The 19,314-nt window shown below is 34.9% G+C and overlaps 1 pseudogene; it reads right to left on the bottom strand.

Annotated features, from left to right (window-relative positions):
• Window positions 1-15,058: 15,058 nt before the first annotated feature.
• LOC132027473 (serine/threonine-protein kinase 35-like) lies at window positions 15,059-16,653 on the bottom strand (annotated as a pseudogene).
• Between the last annotated feature and the right edge of the window lie 2,661 nt (window positions 16,654-19,314).

The following is a 19,314-nucleotide window of genomic DNA, read 5'->3' as shown; positions in this document are numbered from 1 at the left end:
AGATTATACAGTTTGAAGTGTTCTCAACTAATTCTATTTATTTTATTCAGAAATCCATAAGCTAAAAATCTTTCTGAGTATTATTATTATGTCCCATGAGAGTAGGAGAAGGGACAGCCTTATCCACACATACATTCACACACGTACGTTCAGTGCATAACCTAGTGCTTTATTCATCATAGGTGCTCTATAAATATCTGTTGAATGAATAATCTTATTTAAATTAATCCAAATACAACCTTAAGATTTTGGTATAGGGAAGATCAGATAAACAGTGTATCTTACTTTAAGCAAGTTTAATTCACTCATAAATTATAATACTTCACTTTCTTGCATAGGTTGGGAAAATCTGCTGTGTCTCTTTATCATGTAGGAGAGTCAACCAATTACAAAATTCAGTTGGCTACTCCTAATGGAAGCTTCTTCAGCAAAGGTCTTCAAATATTTTGTGGACATGTACACTATTAGAAAAAGATGCACATTTACCTCTAATATGTGCACATATTTTTGTCTATAAGTTCTATGCATGAGATAATGATCCAATATATAATGTAAAATTTAAATTTCACAAAATATAACCTAAAATGATGAAATAATAAATATAGAAATTATTGTCCTGATAGCTTCTCCCAACTGGAACCACTGTCCTACAACATCAGTGGACACTGGGGGAAGTTGGGAACCCTATGTCCAAGAATACGAAAAAGAGTGAATGTTTTTGGTTGGAGTCACATCAAGAAACCCAAGTTAGAACATTTTATATTATTTTCTTCAAATGCACAGTATATTATCCAATGGGAACAAATGAGACCCAGATCTAAGATTAGATTTGTGAAGTATTTTAACAGTATCACTTTTATCTCCTTCAATCTTCTTCCTTAGTGTATGATTCATGTCATACAGAATCCATTCAAAAAGGTGAAAATGTTAGTATTTCCATAAGTATTTCAGTGAGCTACAAAGATGTCCTCTGATGATTGAATGAAATGACACAGAAAAAAGCCTGAGTCAGTGTTAATATGTGTTCTCATTAGAATGCATGGATCTCTTTCCCACTATAGATTTTGCTTCTAGCTATACACACAGGATATACTTTTCTTTCTTTTTTAATGCACTCTATAGGATATTTTTTTAGTGGAAAGTTTTTTGAGAGATCACACTCAGGTGAAACACTCTATGGAAAAGTGTTATTTGTTTTGTTCATCCTCAATTTTGTCTAGGAACTAATACTTCTCTTATTTTCCTACTGAAGATACATAAAATTGTTACATTGGATTTTCATCTACAAAGTGTTCTGGTGGCTATATTATCATTTATATAGAAAATATTATCTTTACAGATAAATACACATTATATTTATATTTTTATTCTATCTAACAAGCAGGATAAGTGCATGATGTTAACTCAGAGTCTAGAAGAATATCAAGTTGTGTATTCTGTAAAATGCTAACTGCCCATTGAAATACATATATATGGTGCCTACATAAATTCTCAGTCATTAAAGGAAAGCATTTTGGCAATAAATCTTAGCATTTGCTGAAAACTGCACATCTATAGGTGAGTTTTAAAGAGCAAATGGGAAAGGTGAACTGAGTCTGTTCTCAGGGAAGTCACTGTTGGAAATATAGTGGATTTTGCATTATACAAGCACAGTTTACTCCATGAAAGGGGATAGGACTGGTGGGGTTTTAGATAAAAAGAGCTAGACAGATAAAGATAAGACTAACAGCAACAGGAAGTTCATTGCATAAAATTAGCTAATTATCAAAGAATACTTTTCCATTGAACTGAGAAAATTTATTCAAAGCTTACTATGTCCCAAGCAATCTGGATACAGAATAAATACTGTCCTTTCTTCAAGGGATTTACATTATATTGCTAGGCACAGAAAACCTAAGTAGTAATTTTCCTAGAGTAGAATAAGTGCCATAGATCCATATTTAGAATATTATGGAATGACATAAGAGAGGCAGACCCTCAATAATTTTGGGAAAAGTGGCATAAAACTGAATCCTGAAAGCCAAGCCAAAGCTAGCTCCAAACAGAGTTGGGAGGAGCATTTTCAGGAAGTGGGAGTAAAGTGTGTAGAAAGGCTGAGATTCAGGAGAAATTGGACGTAAAGTATAAATGGGCGAGTGGTGAGCAAAGCAGGGCAAATCATAGGCATCAATATATGGATTCTCATTTGTTTGCAGGCGATAGACAACCATTGACAAGAAGTGTGTTCCATGAAGATTAATCTTGTAGCTCGTGAAGCATAGAGAATTCAGGACAAGATCCTGGCAGACAAAAACCTCTATCTACTACTGATATGTTTCATCAGATTTCTTTCTTCTCTGAAAATTTTGCAGAATTAGATTTAAATAGATTTTTTAGAAAAATAAAGCAAATACATATATTTCACATATACATTACAAAGGAAATAACAAAATAACATCTAGTTCTTAGTCTTTGTTTTTTTTGTCCTATTAATATTTAAATATCTTCCAGCTTCAGAGCTGCTATATATTTGGAAGGTTTGAAGTTGCTAATCCACTACTGTCTATATTTTGTAATCTGTTTGAAGAATCGACAATACAGGAGTCTGATCTAAATTGTTAGTTTCATTTACTGACAAATCTAGATTGCTAAACTCTGCAGGGCCAAAGCTAACCTAGCTTTCAGAAAATGTCCCCTCAAATCAAACTTTCGTATATATCCCCAGCAGAGCACTACAACACTTAGAGTAGAACAAAGGAATTTTCAGATAGGTGCTCCATGATTGGAAAAAAAAAAAAGAAATTCAAAGAGGCCTATTAGTAGTAAAGTTATCATCATTTACCTAAGGATATTTGCGTTAAATGTGGATAATGAAAATTACTAATAATGCATATTTTACTTTAACCATTAGTCTTTGACCACGAGGATTCTAGGTGTGGTAAGAGAAGAAATACAGATAGAATATGGAATTGGGTAATTGTTTTTCCAATCCTGAATTTTATGTGTAACTATCAGTATACATTTATGAATTTTTTGTGTAATACTTTCTTATCACTATCCATGGAAATGCTTAGAAAAGTGAAAAAGGACTCTTCCATGAAATACTCAGTGTCAAAGATCACTACGTGTGCAAATTGTGGTCTTGAAATGTACTGTAAATAAATAAGAAACACAGTAACAGGGCTCCCCATATAAACAATTTATTCTATGTTTGGGGTAGAATTTTAACAAATTGAGTCTGGATTATTTTCATTACCAATTAGCATAGAGTTATAATAGCTATTAGGGACTTATCAAAAAAAAAAAAATAAACTAAGGAGAAAATGAAACAGCATTCACTGGAAAAAGATGAAAAATCTGAGCATCAAAATCTTTTTTACCGTAGGGTAACCCCAGGTCTGTAAGGAAAAAATTCTCATGACATAAGCCTTATTTTATAACAAAAGGAGAAGAATGATGTAATTAGTATGGGATCATTTTTGTAATAGAAATAATTAATGTATTAATGGATCTAGCCTTGAGGATCAGCTAATATCACAAGAAGAGGTACAGTAGGTATCATGAGACTTCTGTTAAAAGAAAACAATATGAAGTAGTCTTGTCAAAAAAAAATCACATAGGAGCAAGATTGAGTCTCGAGTCAAAGCTATCAGTTTATAGATAAAAGGAGTGAACAGAGAAACATGTTAACATATATTCTGAGATGGAATTTGCAAGAAAGAATGAAGGAAATTCTATCTGGTTTTCTCAACAAACTTATTTCAAGGAAAATACAAGCAGAGAGCAACAGTCTTGCTGAGTTGAGAATATATGAATTTTAATGTTGAGGTAGCTAAATGTGAGGGGTACAATATTAGAGAAAAGCAGATTAAACAGAGAATGAGACCCAGATATTTGCTGAAGACTAGGCAAGACTGAAAAATACTTTAAAAAGGAGAAGATTTATTTATTTATTGGGGGTGGGAAGAGAGAAGGAGATAATCTCAAGCAGACCCCCTACTGAGCACAAGCTCCTTCCACAGGGCTTGAACTCAGGACCCTGAGATCATGACCTGAGCCAAAGTCAAGAATCAGATGCTTACCTGACTGTACTGCCCAGGCACCCCTGAAAAATATGTTGTGTAACCAGCATAATTCAGATAAGAACTCTGAAAAGTCCTATCTTACCAGTTGAGCTTAATTAGTTTTAAGGGGAAAAAGAGTTTAGACTTACCCCAATAAAACTTAAATACAATCCTTGAAAAAATTAGGCTCATTCACAATTATCTTAATTGCTTGACAAAAATTTTAATAATTTTTAAAAGAAAGAAGAAAAGTTCAGACTCTCAACAATATAGCATCTAGATTTTCAGCATCCAATAGAAAATTACATATGCAAAGAAAACATGTGATCCATAATTATGAGGAAACTTATGAATAGGAAAAAACAATAGCACACAGAATAAAAAGGAACAAGTGAAAGTATTCTTGAAAGTTTCTTACAATACATATGGAGTGTTAAAATATAATTTGTAGGAAGACTGTGATAAGTTAAAAATACATATCATAAACCCCAAGTTAAAGAGGACCCAAGGAGTATATAATATAAGCCAATATAAGAGATTCAAATGGCAGAATATTTAAAAAGACCAAAAAAGATAAAAGAGAACAAAGATAAACTTGAGGACATTTAAAATAACTACCAAGATGGTAGGCCTAAGCCGTGTGTATCAGTAATTGCATTAAATATAAATGATTTCATATCCAAAAGTTAGTAAAAGGCAAAAGTTGTCAGAATGCAGGAAACTCCTTCTGCAAAGTAAAAGGATGGAAAGAGATATACAATAAGATATCTCACTATAAGAAACCTTGGCTATCTAATTTAATATACGAAAAAGTAAACATCAGGGCACCTGGGTGGTGCAGTCAGTGAGCATATTATTCTTGGTTTCAGCTCAGGTCATGATCTCAGGGTCCCGAGATCAAGCCCACATCCAGTGCCAGCCCAGGCCCCTGTGCTCAGCATGAACTTGGTTTTGATTTCTCTAGCCCTCTTTCTCTGCCCCTTCCCACGCAAAATAAATACATATTTAAAAATATATATAGAGAAAGCAAACATCTGGAGAAGGAATAGTACCAGATATTAGTAAGAAGATTTTATTATTAAAACAGGATGAACTCAGCAAGAAGAAATAAAAAATCTAAAGCTCTGTGTACTTATTAATAGAGCTTCAAAACGCACAAAGCATTATCTGAACCTGTTGAAAACGAAATAGACAAAAGTAAAAAAAATCTACAATTTTGTTTAGAGATTTTCACAGTCCTCTCCTAGTTATGACTAGAACAAACAGAAAGAAAATAAATATGAATATAGAAAATATGTGCCACAGTATCATTCAACCTGACCTGATTGACATTCAGAGAGTGCTACACCAAATTATAGGGAAGTATATAGTGTTTTCAAGTATAGGTGTTATGCACATTTAATTGGTTATATTCTGGGTTATAAGTCTTAAAATGCTAAATGAATGAGAGAGTACAATGCTTTTTCACACAAAGGAAATTAAATTAGAAATTAATTAAAAAGTTATCTAGAATATAAGCAAATAGTTGGACATTAGACCAACATAATTATATACAAGTTATTGATCAAAGGAAAAAAATTACAACAACAGTTAGAAAATATTTTAATTGAGTAATAATAATAATAACACAAATAATCAAAATACTTTTAATGCAGCTAAAGAAGTCATTAGGTGAAATTATATAACATTAAAATGCTGAAACATTATATGCTCAGTATCAATTGTATAAACTCTTTCATGAGAAGTTAAATAAAAACAAATCAAATTAAATCTAGTGTAAGTAAAACAAAGGAAATAGTAAAGATGAATGATGGAACATATTAACTAGAGAACAAATAATAAATAAATAAAAAATAATAATAAAATAAATAAAAAATTAAAAAGCACTTTTGAAGGAAAAAGGTCTTGTTAAAATAATAAACAAAACCAGTAAACCTATGGTTAGACCAGTCCAAAAAAAAAAAATACAAATTGCAAGTATAAGAAAGTAGAAATTGCAAGTAATTCCCCATACAAAGTCATAACTAAAGTTCCTAAAGACCCTGAAAGAACAAAACCATTATGAACAAGTTTATGTCAACATAATGTACATATTTCTTGATGTCACAAGTCACTAAAACTGGCACAAAAAAATAGAAAGTCTGAGTATATCCAAATTCATTAATAATTGGAATTGCATTTAAAACTTTCTTATAAAGTCTGTGTCTGATGAATTCTATCAAACATGCTAAGAAGAATAAATATTAATTCTGTACAAATTCTTTCAGAAGAAAAGATTATATCATCTAGTCCAGGAATAGCAAGCATGCAACAAAAATGAAGCAGAAATTTCATATATATATATATATATATAATATTATTATAATAAAATAAAACTGTAATAAAATGAGACATGTTTCATACATACATACATACATGCATATATATGTAAGCATCATTATATTAATATAATAGTATTAAAATAATAAATATATTAAACATACAAGACATTTATTTAGGAATACAACCCACTAAGAATAAAAGTGAAGGAAAAAGGATAAAACAGGCAAATTATTAAGGCATTCTATCATCTGTTAAAGAGACGGAGGGAAAATTTGCACAGGAAGAACATCAGCCCACAGCACAGCTTTTCAAAATCTTGATGACTTGGGTAGGAATTTCCTGGGCAAGAGTTGTCCATAGAAAGATTTCCATAACAAGTGAGAAGATGCCTATGCTAGGACCCCTGCAATGCCTGTTGGTCAGCTTGGAGCAGCCCAGGGTGAGCATAGCCTTTCATTCCCCTGAGTTTCCTGAAGTAGGTCCTCTTAAAGAAAATTTGAGCAGCATATTTTCATGGCTGTCAAAATAAATACCTGTGGCCCATCCTAAGAAGATTAGAGTTGGTTTAACACTTAAAAATTATATAATAGATTTCATTGTGTTAACAGAAGAAAGAAAAAAATCCATTTAATTTCCCCAACATAACCTTTAAAATTTTTAATAAAATCAACCATTCATATTAAAAAAAAACTAATAAATCTAGGAATGGAAGACAAATTCTTTATGCTAGATAAATGATATCTATCAAAACCTTAGATCTAAAATTATGCTTAGTTAAAAAAAGAATTTTTTAAAAGATTTTATTTATTTATTTGTCAGAAAGAGAGGGGGCAGGGCACAAGCAGGAAGAGCAGCAGGCAAAGGGAGGAGCAGTCCCTCCACCTAGCAAGGAGCTCCAAATGGGATTTGATCCCAGGACCCTGGAATACTGACCTGAGCTGAAGACAGATGCTCAACCAACTAAGCCACCCAGGTGTCTCAAAAAATAACTTTTTTATATATAAGATCAGGAACAAGGCAAAGCTGTCTGCCTTCACTACTTTAAATTATGCTACTAACGTCCTAGAAAGTACAGGAAAGAAATATATATATTATATATTATATATATATATATATAATATATATATATATATATATATAATTTAGAAATAAAACATTTAATTTCCCTTGTTCATGAGGACATGATACAGGTATAAAATATCATAAAAGATCAAAGAAGGTATTAGACCATATCATTTTATTTCATGAGTCCATAAGAAAACAGGTCAATATACCAAATTCAATTATAGTCTGTAGAGAATAACCATAAATAGAATATACAAATCAATGCCATTGACAATATCATCCAAAAATGCTAACTATCTAGGGATAAAGTTAACAAAATTTATTTAAATACTATAAAAAGAAAACTAAGAAACATTGTTGAGAGAAATTAAAGATGACCTAAAAACTATAAATGGAGAGACGAACCATTTTCAAGAACTGCAAGCCTCAATATTGTTACATTAGTTCTTCCCAAATTAATTTACACGCATTCAAAACATTCTGAAGCAAAATCTCAGCAAGATTTTTTATTTCTGAAATTAGCACTAATTCTACAATTTATAATTAAATATAAATGATATAGAATACGTTTTTTTTTTTAAAGCAAATTTGGAGGATTTAAACTGCCTACTTTTAAGATTTCCTCTTAAACCACACTAAGTATATTCCCCATGTAAAAACAGAACATAAAGATACTGGTGTATAATACAGAAATCATAAACATGGGAAAGATAGGAAAAATATAAGAAAACATAAGAAAAGTTTTCATGAAGAAGAAAATTTAGAAAAAAAAAATGTTCTGACCTTAGGTTAGGCAAAGACTTTCTTGATAGGATGCAAAAGCATTAAGCATTCAAAAATATGATATGATTTATCTAACCTTATTACTCTTTCCTGTAAGACAACTTTTAAAAATGAAAGGGAAGCCTGAGATGGAAAGATTATTAAACAAAGTACTTGGGTACACACCTTAGAAGATCTCTACAACTTCAAGATCCACAGTCCAATGAAACATGGGCAAATATTTGAACATGCACTTCCCCAAAGAAGATATATGAATATCTCATAATCACATGAGGAGACTGAACATTAATAGTAGTCAGAAAGATGCAAATTAAACCACAATGGAACACCACTCTATGCCACTAGAATGGCTCATACCAAGACTTGTCAAGTGTTGATGAGGATGTGGAACAACTTAGTCTCTCATATATTGCAGGTTGCAGTGTGAAATGATTGGAGAGTTTCACATAAACTTTGTCCATATAATGAGGTATTTTCATTTCTAGGTATTGGGCCAAGAGAAAGTTAAACTAATATACAGAAAATAACTTGCACATGAATATTCACAGTGGTTTTACTTAAAAAACAAAACAAAAACAAAAAAAATGCAAACTGAAAAAAATACAAATATCAAACAAGTGAATGAATAAACCGAAGAGCTGTATACAAAATAACACTACTTGGTAATGAACGAATAAACTGCTAATAAACATGAAAGCAAAGACGAAACAAAAACAGCCTGTTCAGCGAAAGAAGCCAGATACAGAAGAACACAACTTCTAAGATTTCATATGAAATTTTGGAACAGAAAAAACTAACCTTTTAATTAGAGAAAGCAGAGTAGCGGTTGCCTCAGGCAGAAGAATGATATGTGAAGGATGTGGATAATTGGAAAGAAACTGTATGGGCTATAGAAATGTTTTATAATAATAAGTAAGATGATAGTTCCAAGGTTATATCTATTTTTACCCTTAATCAAAGCATACATCTGTGTACATTTTATGGAAAGTATACCTCAATAGTGTTAGCTATTTTTAATTTAAAAATACAAGGTAATGGGATGATATTTTTGGTGGCACAATCTTGCAAACATAAAATCAGTTTGTGGTGTCGTGTTTCAGACATTTGTGTACATTAATGCATTGATTTAAATATTAATAAAACTGAAAAAAATTAAAAATCTCTCAAATTCATTATGAAGCCTTGACTTCAATGTAAAATTAAGTAGTTAAACCATGTTCCTATCTCATTTCAGTAGTCAACATTCACGTAATAGTCACATTGTCATATAGAAAAAAAAAGAACTATTTTCAAAGCAATTTGAGGTTCCTGTGTAAAAATAAATTACACTGTAATACAACAATATTCATGATGTATTAACTGGTTAATAACATTTTTCTTTTAGTTTTCTGCTCTACTTCTTAGTTCAGCAAAATTGTTTATTCTTTAAACAAAATTATACATACTAAATGAGTGACTATATCCTTTATAGATAGTATCATCAGGATGAAACAATAAAAACACTCAAAAATCCCCAAACTTCTGTGGGTATTATGCTAGTTTATTTGGAAAGTAAAGTCTGTTTGACAAATAATTTTTATGCTTTTATTTTTAAAAAGAACAGTTTAAACAGGAAACAGGTCATCTACGAAAAAAGAGATAAAACATCTGTGTTGGCACAGCAAAAGTAACACAAGATTTCATCTCAAGTTCAGTGAAGCTATATGAAAAATCTCAATTGAATGTTAAAGCAAGTAATGAGAAATGCTTTTAGGCTCAAACAACAGTTAGCAGAAAAACCAACCAAAAATAAACCCCACAATTTTAGTGTAAGCAGGAATCGAGAAAGCCTGACAACAACTTAAAAACTATTTTGCAGTGAGAATAAAAATGTGAAGGTGATTCTGAGGCATCCAATTAAAGGAAAGGCACATGAACCAGGATTTAAAGGATTGGGGAAGTCATGACAGCGCTTCTGCTGAATACTTCTAGACTAACAACCCAGAGTTTCTTTTCAGATGATATCTTGATTCTGCCTAACTTTCTTTTTAAGCTTTCTTCCTTTTATTCCTTCCTTCCTCCCTCCCTTCTTTCTCTTCTCTTCTCTTCTCTTTTTTTTCTCTCTTTCTTTCTTTCTTTCTTTCTTTCTTTCTTTCTTTCTTTCTTTCTTTCCTTCTTTCTTCTTCTCATGGTTAAAAACACATAACATGAGATCTACCTTGTTCACAAATTCTGAGAGAAATACAAACTTCTTAATTATAAGCATGATGTTTTACAACCTATCTCCCGAGCTTCATCTTGTGTGGCTTAAACCTATACTCATTATACAACAGCTCCTCTTTCCCCGCTAGCCCCAAAAGCCCTTGGCCACAATCATTTATTCTCGAGTGTGACTTCTTTCGATAACGCATATCCATGGAATCATAGACTATCCTGTTTCAATACTTACCGTATATGTTTATTTAACTTTCTTATTTTACTTAGCAAAATGTCTTCAAATTATGTCAATATACATTTACGATTTTTCATCTCTTAGCTCTTATGAGTAATGCTCAATAAACATCGAGATTCTGATTCCAACTCTTCTGACTAAACACAGAGAAATGGGATGGCTGGATCACATGGTAGTTCTACTTTTAGTTTTTGAAGAACCTCCATACTGTTTTCCATTGTGGCTCCACCAATTTACATTTCCACAAATGGCAACAGAACATTTGAACAAATGTTCAGATTTCTCCACATTCTTGCCAACTCTTGCCTTTTAAAAAAATAAATAAATAAAATATCATCTTAACTTGTCTGAGGTGACACTGCATTTTCTATTGCACTTCCCCTATGATTAGTGATGTAGAGCATCATTTCATGTTTGTCTTTTTTTTATCTTCTTTGAGATGCCTGGATGACTCAGTCCATTAAGCATCTGCCTTTGGTTCAGGTCATGATCTCAGGGTCCTGAGATTGAGTTCTGCTTTGGGCTCCTTACTCGAGGGGAGCCAGCTTCTCCCTCTGTCTGCTGCTCCCCCTGCTTGTGCTCTCTCTCTCTCTCTCTCTCTCTCTCTGACAGAGAAAGTAATACAATCTTAAAAAAATAATTCAGTGAGAAATTGTCAAACACATTACAATAGCCTGCAATTTACTATCAACACTAATTTGATAATTTTTAAAATTTTACCTTTTTTGGCACTTTTAAACTTTTGATTTTGCATTAACATATGTCCAATTGCAACTTCTAGACAACTTGTAAATTAAGCATATTTAAGAAAATGCCTTCCCCTGATCAATTAATACAGTATAGCAACAGGAAAAGACTGTTTCTAGTAATGACAGCCAATGCCACAAACAGCGAAATATTTAATGATCAGAACAGATAATTTCTTTTTTCTGGCCCATACTGTTCAATAGTTTTGTTGGTTTATGTCTCACTGTCCTTCTAGAGGTGATTCAGAAATTAAGGATTTTTTTCAACTTGGGACTTTTCCTTAACAGGTGACTTGGGAATTCACTATTAAGCTGACAGAAGGGGAAATAATAAAATAATTAATATAAGAAGGTTTGATGACCAAGGCCTGAAAGTTATGCATGTTTTTCCACTTACTCATAATTCACTATCAGTCATAGGGCTGTATTTCACTTCAAAGAAGTATGAAAAACGTATTGCACAATGTGTTATTGAAGAAAATAAAACAGGCTTTGGTGAACATCTAGCAATCTCTCCCACCAGATTTTTAAATCCATCTGTTCTTTTCTTTTCTTTTTCTTTCTGTCTTTCCTTTTTTTTTTTTTTTTTTTTTTTTTGAGAGAAAGTGCTAGCAGGAGGAGGGGCTAGTAGGGGCAGAGGGAGAGAGAGAATTTCAAGCAGGCTCCATGCTCAGCACAGAGTCCAACGTGGGGCTGGATCCCATGACCTGGCAATTATGACCTGAGCTGAAATCAAGAGTAGAATGATTAACGGACTGAGCCACCCAGGTGCTCTTCCAACTATTCTTAAGTTAAAAATCATAGCTATAAATGAACAAACTTTAATGACTGAAAATAAGTTCTAGAATAAAACAGTTAAAAAAAAAAAGAAGAAGAAAATGTTAAACTACAAAACAGATATAAATATTATCTACAGAAATAATAATAAACAAATTTCTAATCCAGAACAACAAATGGCAGAGATCAACAAAATAATATGTTCAAATATAGTAAGGTAAAGACTTGTCTAACAGGAAATCTAAAGATGACCAGGCTAACATTCTGAAGGAAAGATGACCAACATCTGGGTGGCTCAGTCAGTTAAGCTTCTGATGCTTGGTTTTGGCTCATGTCATGGCCTCAGGGTCTTGAGATTGACCCCTGTGTCAGGCTCCAACCTCAGCATGGAGCCTTCTTATCCTGCTGTCTCACTTTCTCTCTCTCATATATAAATAAAAATCTTTTAAAAATATTTTTATTTATTTTAAGATATTTAATATACATTAACATATATTTATATGTTTAATGTATGTTAACATAAATATTTTTTTAAAAGATATATTAAAATACAAAAACAAAAGTACTTTATGGCTCCAGATCCCACCAGAAATATATAACTAAACATGTACTTCACCAAAAGGAAAAATGCAAGAAAGAAATTGAACAAATAGTTTAGTAGAGCTAAATGACATTTAAAAAAAATTATTTTTAAAGACTTTATTTATTTATTTGTGTGACAGAGAGATCACAAGTAAGCAGAGAGGCAGGCAGAGAGAGAGAAGGGAAGCAGGCTCCCTGCTGAGCAGAAAGCCCGATGTGGGGCTCGATCCCAGGACCCTGGGATCATGACCTGAGCCGAAGGCAGAGGCTTTAACCCACTGAGCCACCCAGGCGCCCCCTAAATGACATTTAACTGCCAAAATAGTTGAATAAGCAGTGCATATATTTTGAGATTATGTTACTGTTATGATTGTTCAATCTAAAGAAAAATTACAATAACTAGTCAATCCAAGCTTCATACGTAAAAGAATTTCCCCTTTAGTACCTGATTTTTTTTTTTAAAGATTTTATTTATTTATTTGACAGGGAGAGAGAGATCACAAGTAGGCAGAGAGGCAGGCAGAGGGAGAGAGAGGGGGAAGCAGGCTCTCCACTGAGCAGAGAGCCCAATGTGGGGCTCGATCCCAGGACCCTGGGACCGTGACCCGAGCCAAAGGCAGAGGCTTAACCCACTGAGATACCCAGGCACCCCTACTTGATTCTGACAAATACTGCCACTACTCTCTATTCTCTCTTACACACACAATTTCTTCCCAGTCAATAAATAATAAGTGAGGCAGTACAGAAATTGTAGAAGTATATTCCTTAGGGGATTCAGTATGCCATGTATTCTGTACATACAATTTGACTATGTTGACTGTGGACTGCATGTGCAAACATATTTGCCATAGTTAAGAGTGCAAGTCCCAGGACCCTGAGATCATGACCTGGGATGGAGCCCCGCATCGGGCTCTCTGCTCAGCAGCAAGCCTGCTTGCCTCTCTCTCTCTGCTGCCTCTCTGCCAACTTGTGATCTCTGTCTGTCAAATACATAAATAAAATCTTAAAAAAAAAAAAAAGAGTGCAAGAGTACTTCTACTCTGGCATTATTACAACAAAACAGGTGAGAAGTTTTCAAATGATCTTCCACTCACATGTTCCATATGGATAGCTATTCCTCAAATGATTTCTTCAGCCACTTAAATATAATATAAAAAATATAAAAATCTTGGCAGTTCATGCTGAATGTATGTCAATCATGTACAAAATTCAAGCTAACAAAATCCTCTTTTTGTGATAAAGTAAAATGAAATAATTCTCAGAAAAAAATTGTTAAATGATTTATCTGATGTAGCTTCATCTTTTATCAAAAAAGACCTAAAACTAAATACAATAACTTTGTTTCTCGTATCTTAAAATAACAGGTATCTTATGGTCTTTATTAGCCACCACAGACTTGGCTGTTACACATCATTTTGGGAATTTACACTAAAATTATTACAACCCTCACCTGGGGCTCCAAGACCATAAACATGACAGCAAAGAGAAATCAGGACTATCTCTAACACCGTGCTGGGAAATCTCTTTAGATAAATATCCTAGTTTATTGCTTACAAGTTCTGCTTTCCACCCAATAATAGAATCCAATACCGCCAAGTATTCTGCCACATTATAGTAAGGACCTACATTCCTCCAGTTTCCAATAGCATGTTTTTCATCTTCTTTTGAACTCACCTGAAGTACTTTTAATTTTTTACCAACATACCCCTCATGATGATACATATATTTTCTAAGGTAAAAGAAACATTGGGGAGGGCGGCACCTGGTGGCTAAATTGGTTAAGCATTTGACTCCTGATTTTGGCTCAGGTCATAATCTCAGGGTCCTGAGATCCAGCCCCACATCAGCTCTGTGCTCAGCATGGAGTCTGCTCGATTGTCTCTCTCCCTCTTTCTCTGTCCCTTCCACTATTTGCTCCCTCTCTCTCTTTCTCTCTCTCTAAAATGAATAAAATAAATAAATCTTAGAAAAAAAATTATCTACCAAGCTTTTTTTTAAAACATTTTTTTCAGTAAGCATTTATTAATTATTGAGAAAAAGTATTTCTAAAACACTTGAGATGTCCACTCAGAGAACTTCTCTAGACATTCCAACTCTTACTCTGCCCCAAAGCTCTCCTCTTCAAGAGTTGGGTGGGTCCTCTCACAACAAGCACTGGGTGTCTTCTACCCACCGTGTCCCCCCAGCTCCACAGGGCCCACTGTAGAGCCTGAAATGAAGAATCCAGTCCAGGAAGTTGGCATGCAGAAAAAAAAAAAAAATGTACATTCGCCTAGTTTAAAAACACTCATGATGCTTTGTCCTGAACTTTAAGCAGCACATGTGACCTGGTCCATTTGGGTTTCAAGTTCAAAGGCATCAAGCCGGTGCTGGGGGTTAGCAGCTAACATATCTTTCAAGAGCCGCTTGACCCCCTCAGACATGGAAGTCCTTAGTTTCTGGGGGATATGCAACTCCATCTTTGGGTTTTCCAGTAGGGCCTCTCCAACAGGGACATATTTGGTCCCCTGTTTGATAGAGGTCCCAGGAGCTCCTTCTTGGTCTCAGAGTCAATGAAAGTGATTCTATCATTGCCAGATGATAACACGCAGGGTAAAGATGTCAGCCTGGGCTGCGTAGTGTCCCTCCTAGACTTGGGGGGCCGTGAAGACGTCTGAGTGTCAGGCGGAGGACGGCCAGTACCTACTCACATTCACATTTCTGTTGTCTCGATGGCCCTCTTTTCCCCGGGGGGCTAACCCCGCACAGACCTTGCTTAGTCCAACATCTGCCACCTTGAGGATGGGGGTGCCAGACCTCTCGGTGATGAGGCTGTCGTCTGGCTTTAGGTCCCTGTGCACCAGGTGGTTTTTGCGCAGAAAGGCAAAGGCGCCCATGAGCTGTATAGCATGAAGCCTTTGTTGGTGGCTGGTGCGGCCTCCGGGATGGGACGTCCTGCTTCAGGTCTCCGCCTTCACAGAACTCATGACAAACCAGAGAGAGCAGAGCTCCTCAGACAGCCCAGGAGCCTCTCTCCTTTGAGCGCCGTCTCCCCCAGGCGCAGGTCAAGCTGGGAGCTCTTGCTATGGCTCCTGACACGGGCGAGCCCGTCGCGCTGCAGGTCGCGCTCCTCAAACCGCATGACGTTCCAGTGGCACCGCTGGAGGCTGGTCAGGACCTAGAACTCGGCCAGTGCCAGCTCCACGTTCCCAGGTTGTCGCAGCGGACCTCCTTGACTGCCCTGGGCCCTGCTGCGTCCGACCCCGGCCTGCTAAACCGCGCAGTAGTTGCGTGCGGGATCCACCCCCCCACCCCCACCCTCCTCCACCACCACCACCACCACCACCACCACCACCACCACCACCACCACCACCACCACCACCACCAGGCTGTACCGTGGCCCCACAGACCGGCCGCCCCACTCTGGCCGCCGCCGCACCCGGTCTCTCACTCCCAGGGCCTCCTCAGCCGCCACCGGATCCAGGGCCTGGCCTGCGGCCAGCCTCAGCTCTGCGGGGCGCCCTCTCCGGTGTTGCTTTATGCCTGCATATTTCTACTAACCGACTCTGCACGGCAGGCTAGGCCCTTTGCTCCCAGTGTCTCAAATTTCCTCCAGCTTCTAGCCATCTCTCCATTCCTAACTCACTGCAGTACATTTAGGTATCGGCTATCAGAGCCCCTGTCTCCGTAACCAAATCTGTATTCATTTCTTACGGCTGTTGTAACAAAATATCACCATCTGGGAGGTTTAAAACAAAAAGAATTTGTTCTCCCATAACACTGGAGACTTAAAATCCAAAATCAAGATGTCAGCAGCGTCATGCTTCCTCTGAAGCTTTTGGGAAGAGTCTTTGCCTCTGCTGGCTTGGGATGATCCCAGACATTCCTTGGCCTGTGGCAGCGAAACTTCAGTATTTGTCCCCATCTTCAAATTGTCCACTCTGATGTCCTTTTGTATATTTCCCTCTTTTTATGAGGACCCTGGTCATTGAATTTAGGGCACATCTTACATCCAAGATGATTTCATCTCAAGATCCTTAAGTAATTACATCTACAAAGAATCCTTTTCCAAATGAGGTAATATTTTGAGGCTGAAGATGGACATGGATTTCCAGGAGGACAATATTTAATGTGTTACAAAGTTATAGAAGAGTATCTTAAAGAAAAAACTATGAAATTACCTGTTTTAAAATATCATATTATGTTTAAAATAACACAGGTGATTTTCCATCCTCATTCATATGAATTTTCTTGAGTGTGACTGAGCTTATTCTAACCCATCTTAATTCTGGTCCACAAGCAATCTTCTTTTCAGTCTTTTTTTCTGTGACATTTTCTTTCTTACAAAATATGTTAACTTTATAACAGTAAGTATTAGGATCTTACCCTTCATAGTAGAAGTGCAGAATCAGGAGTATAACCAAACACCATCTCAAAGCAAGTATTTACCCATCTGAGTGTTAAACTCTGCAGTGGAACAAAATTTATCCAAATGTCCCTCATGTTTGTCTCATCTGTAGCTTTCAGCCATTGACCTCAAATGAAATGCCTGAAGTTACTTCTTTGGGTTTGAAAACAAAAATATAGATAATTTGTAGGAAACATGTGTTACTTGTGCAGTGCTTGTGATGGGTCCTCCTTCACTCTTCTAAGCTTGGTAAGTTCAGGAAGTAACCCCATCTAATTTCCTCAGATCTTGAGTAAAAGGGCAAAACATGCCATCAGATTTCCAAGGATCAAAAACAAGCCAAGGACACCTTCACCTTCTTAGTTGCTTTAAGTAGGATGGCACACGAATGAAAAAATTAATAGTAATTAAAATGATTGAATTGTATGCTGGCATGCCTTTTCACGACTATGAAAAATGCTAAAATTTGCAATTAGAGTTGCTCTCCATAAGGATATCATTATCACTAAGGGCATTCATGTATTGGATAATTTTCAGCTGTTCTGCTAAGTTTCAATTATATTGGCACCCATCTTTAATGTGTGATCATAGCCCTAAAACATAAATCTGGATCTTAAGATTTCAAATAAATTTAAAAACTCTCCTCTTTCCTCAAATTGCTGAGGTATATGCAAAACTTGCCATCTTATCATTTGCTAAATTTTTACATTTATTATTAGAAAAAAAAGTTTTTCTATGATAAAAAACTACTGAAGATCTTATTTCTCATAGACATTTCCAAGTCATTATTCTCTTTATAGGGTAATTCAGTTTTGTTAATGTTCCAGTGGGCAGCAGAAATAATATAGTAAGCTGTTAGTTTTTCTTTTATATAATATGGGTACCAATCTTCAATTTCCATTCTCATCAAGACTCCTTAATGTCCATTTTAAGTAGGTTCTCAAAATGTCCCTAGAAGGCATGCACTTTGCAACTATCCAAAATCAAAAACTTTATCCTTTGTCTCATTGATTTGTGACATATTGCTCTAGTTATTGAAGTTATTATTGCTTATTATAAAATATGGGTTAAACATTGCAACATATTCAAGAAAAAAAGTGGAAATGGTAGTTTGATTATCACAGGCAGTCCAATGGAGAAAGATAAATGACTATTTTTATTTTTTATTTAAAAGACAAAGAAAAACAACTTCAGATCAATGGTTGCCAGAATTAACACAAGTATGACAAAAAGCATTCTGTTTGTATACTTTCAAAGTTTCTTGGCATATAATACCTGCTAATTATAGGGGAAAACCATAACTGCAGTTGAAAAACCTGTCATACATCAACTTAATTAAGCATACAGAGTTAACATGACCAGCAATGATATCATTTACCTGCTGAAATGATGTGCCAAAAAAGGCACACTGTTACTTCTTTGTATTCTTATTAAAAATTCATAATATAACCGGGAGAAAACACAAGATAAACCCTCATTAAAGAACTGTTTACAAAATACACTTCAAAAATTTTAAGGTCATGAAAATCAAAGGAACAATGAGGAACTATGTTGGAAGATAGTAAGGAAACATGAAAACCAAATGCTTTATTTGATCCTGGATTAGATCCTGAACCAGAACAAGAAAGTTAGTTGGACAATTAAATTGAGTAATATCAGCAGATTAGTTATTAGTATTATATTAATTTAGTTTCTAAGTGTTGATAAGTGGTTACATGACTGGTACAATTTTGAAGAAACTGAGTGAGGAATATATGGAAATTCTTTGTAATCTCTGTGCTTCTTTCTGTACATCTGAATTTATTCCAAAATAAACTAAAAAAAATAAGGATTGATGACACAAAAACTAGTGACAGGAATTAGAATATTTAAGTACAACCAGAGATACTAGCAAAAACAAACTATAGCATTTTGCTTCGCTAAGCCAAAATTTATATAAATATAAACCATATTGATATCTAAACTAAACATGATACCAGTTACTCATCTTCCATAGAGGATTATGGCAGCCACAATAAGGTAATAATAAATATTAGCCCAACAATTCAAGAAAATTGAATTGTAATTTATGATTCATTTGCAGTTGTTAATACATATATTGTACATACATATGTGTATATGCATCTCTCTCTCTCTCTCTCTCTCTCTGTCCTTGTGTATGCTGCTTGGGTCCTATTG

The sequence above is a fragment of the Mustela nigripes genome, chromosome 12 (assembly GCF_022355385.1).
Source record: "Mustela nigripes isolate SB6536 chromosome 12, MUSNIG.SB6536, whole genome shotgun sequence".
Classification (NCBI taxonomy): domain Eukaryota; kingdom Metazoa; phylum Chordata; class Mammalia; order Carnivora; family Mustelidae; genus Mustela; species Mustela nigripes.
This window is presented reverse-complemented; position numbering and strand designations above follow the sequence as displayed.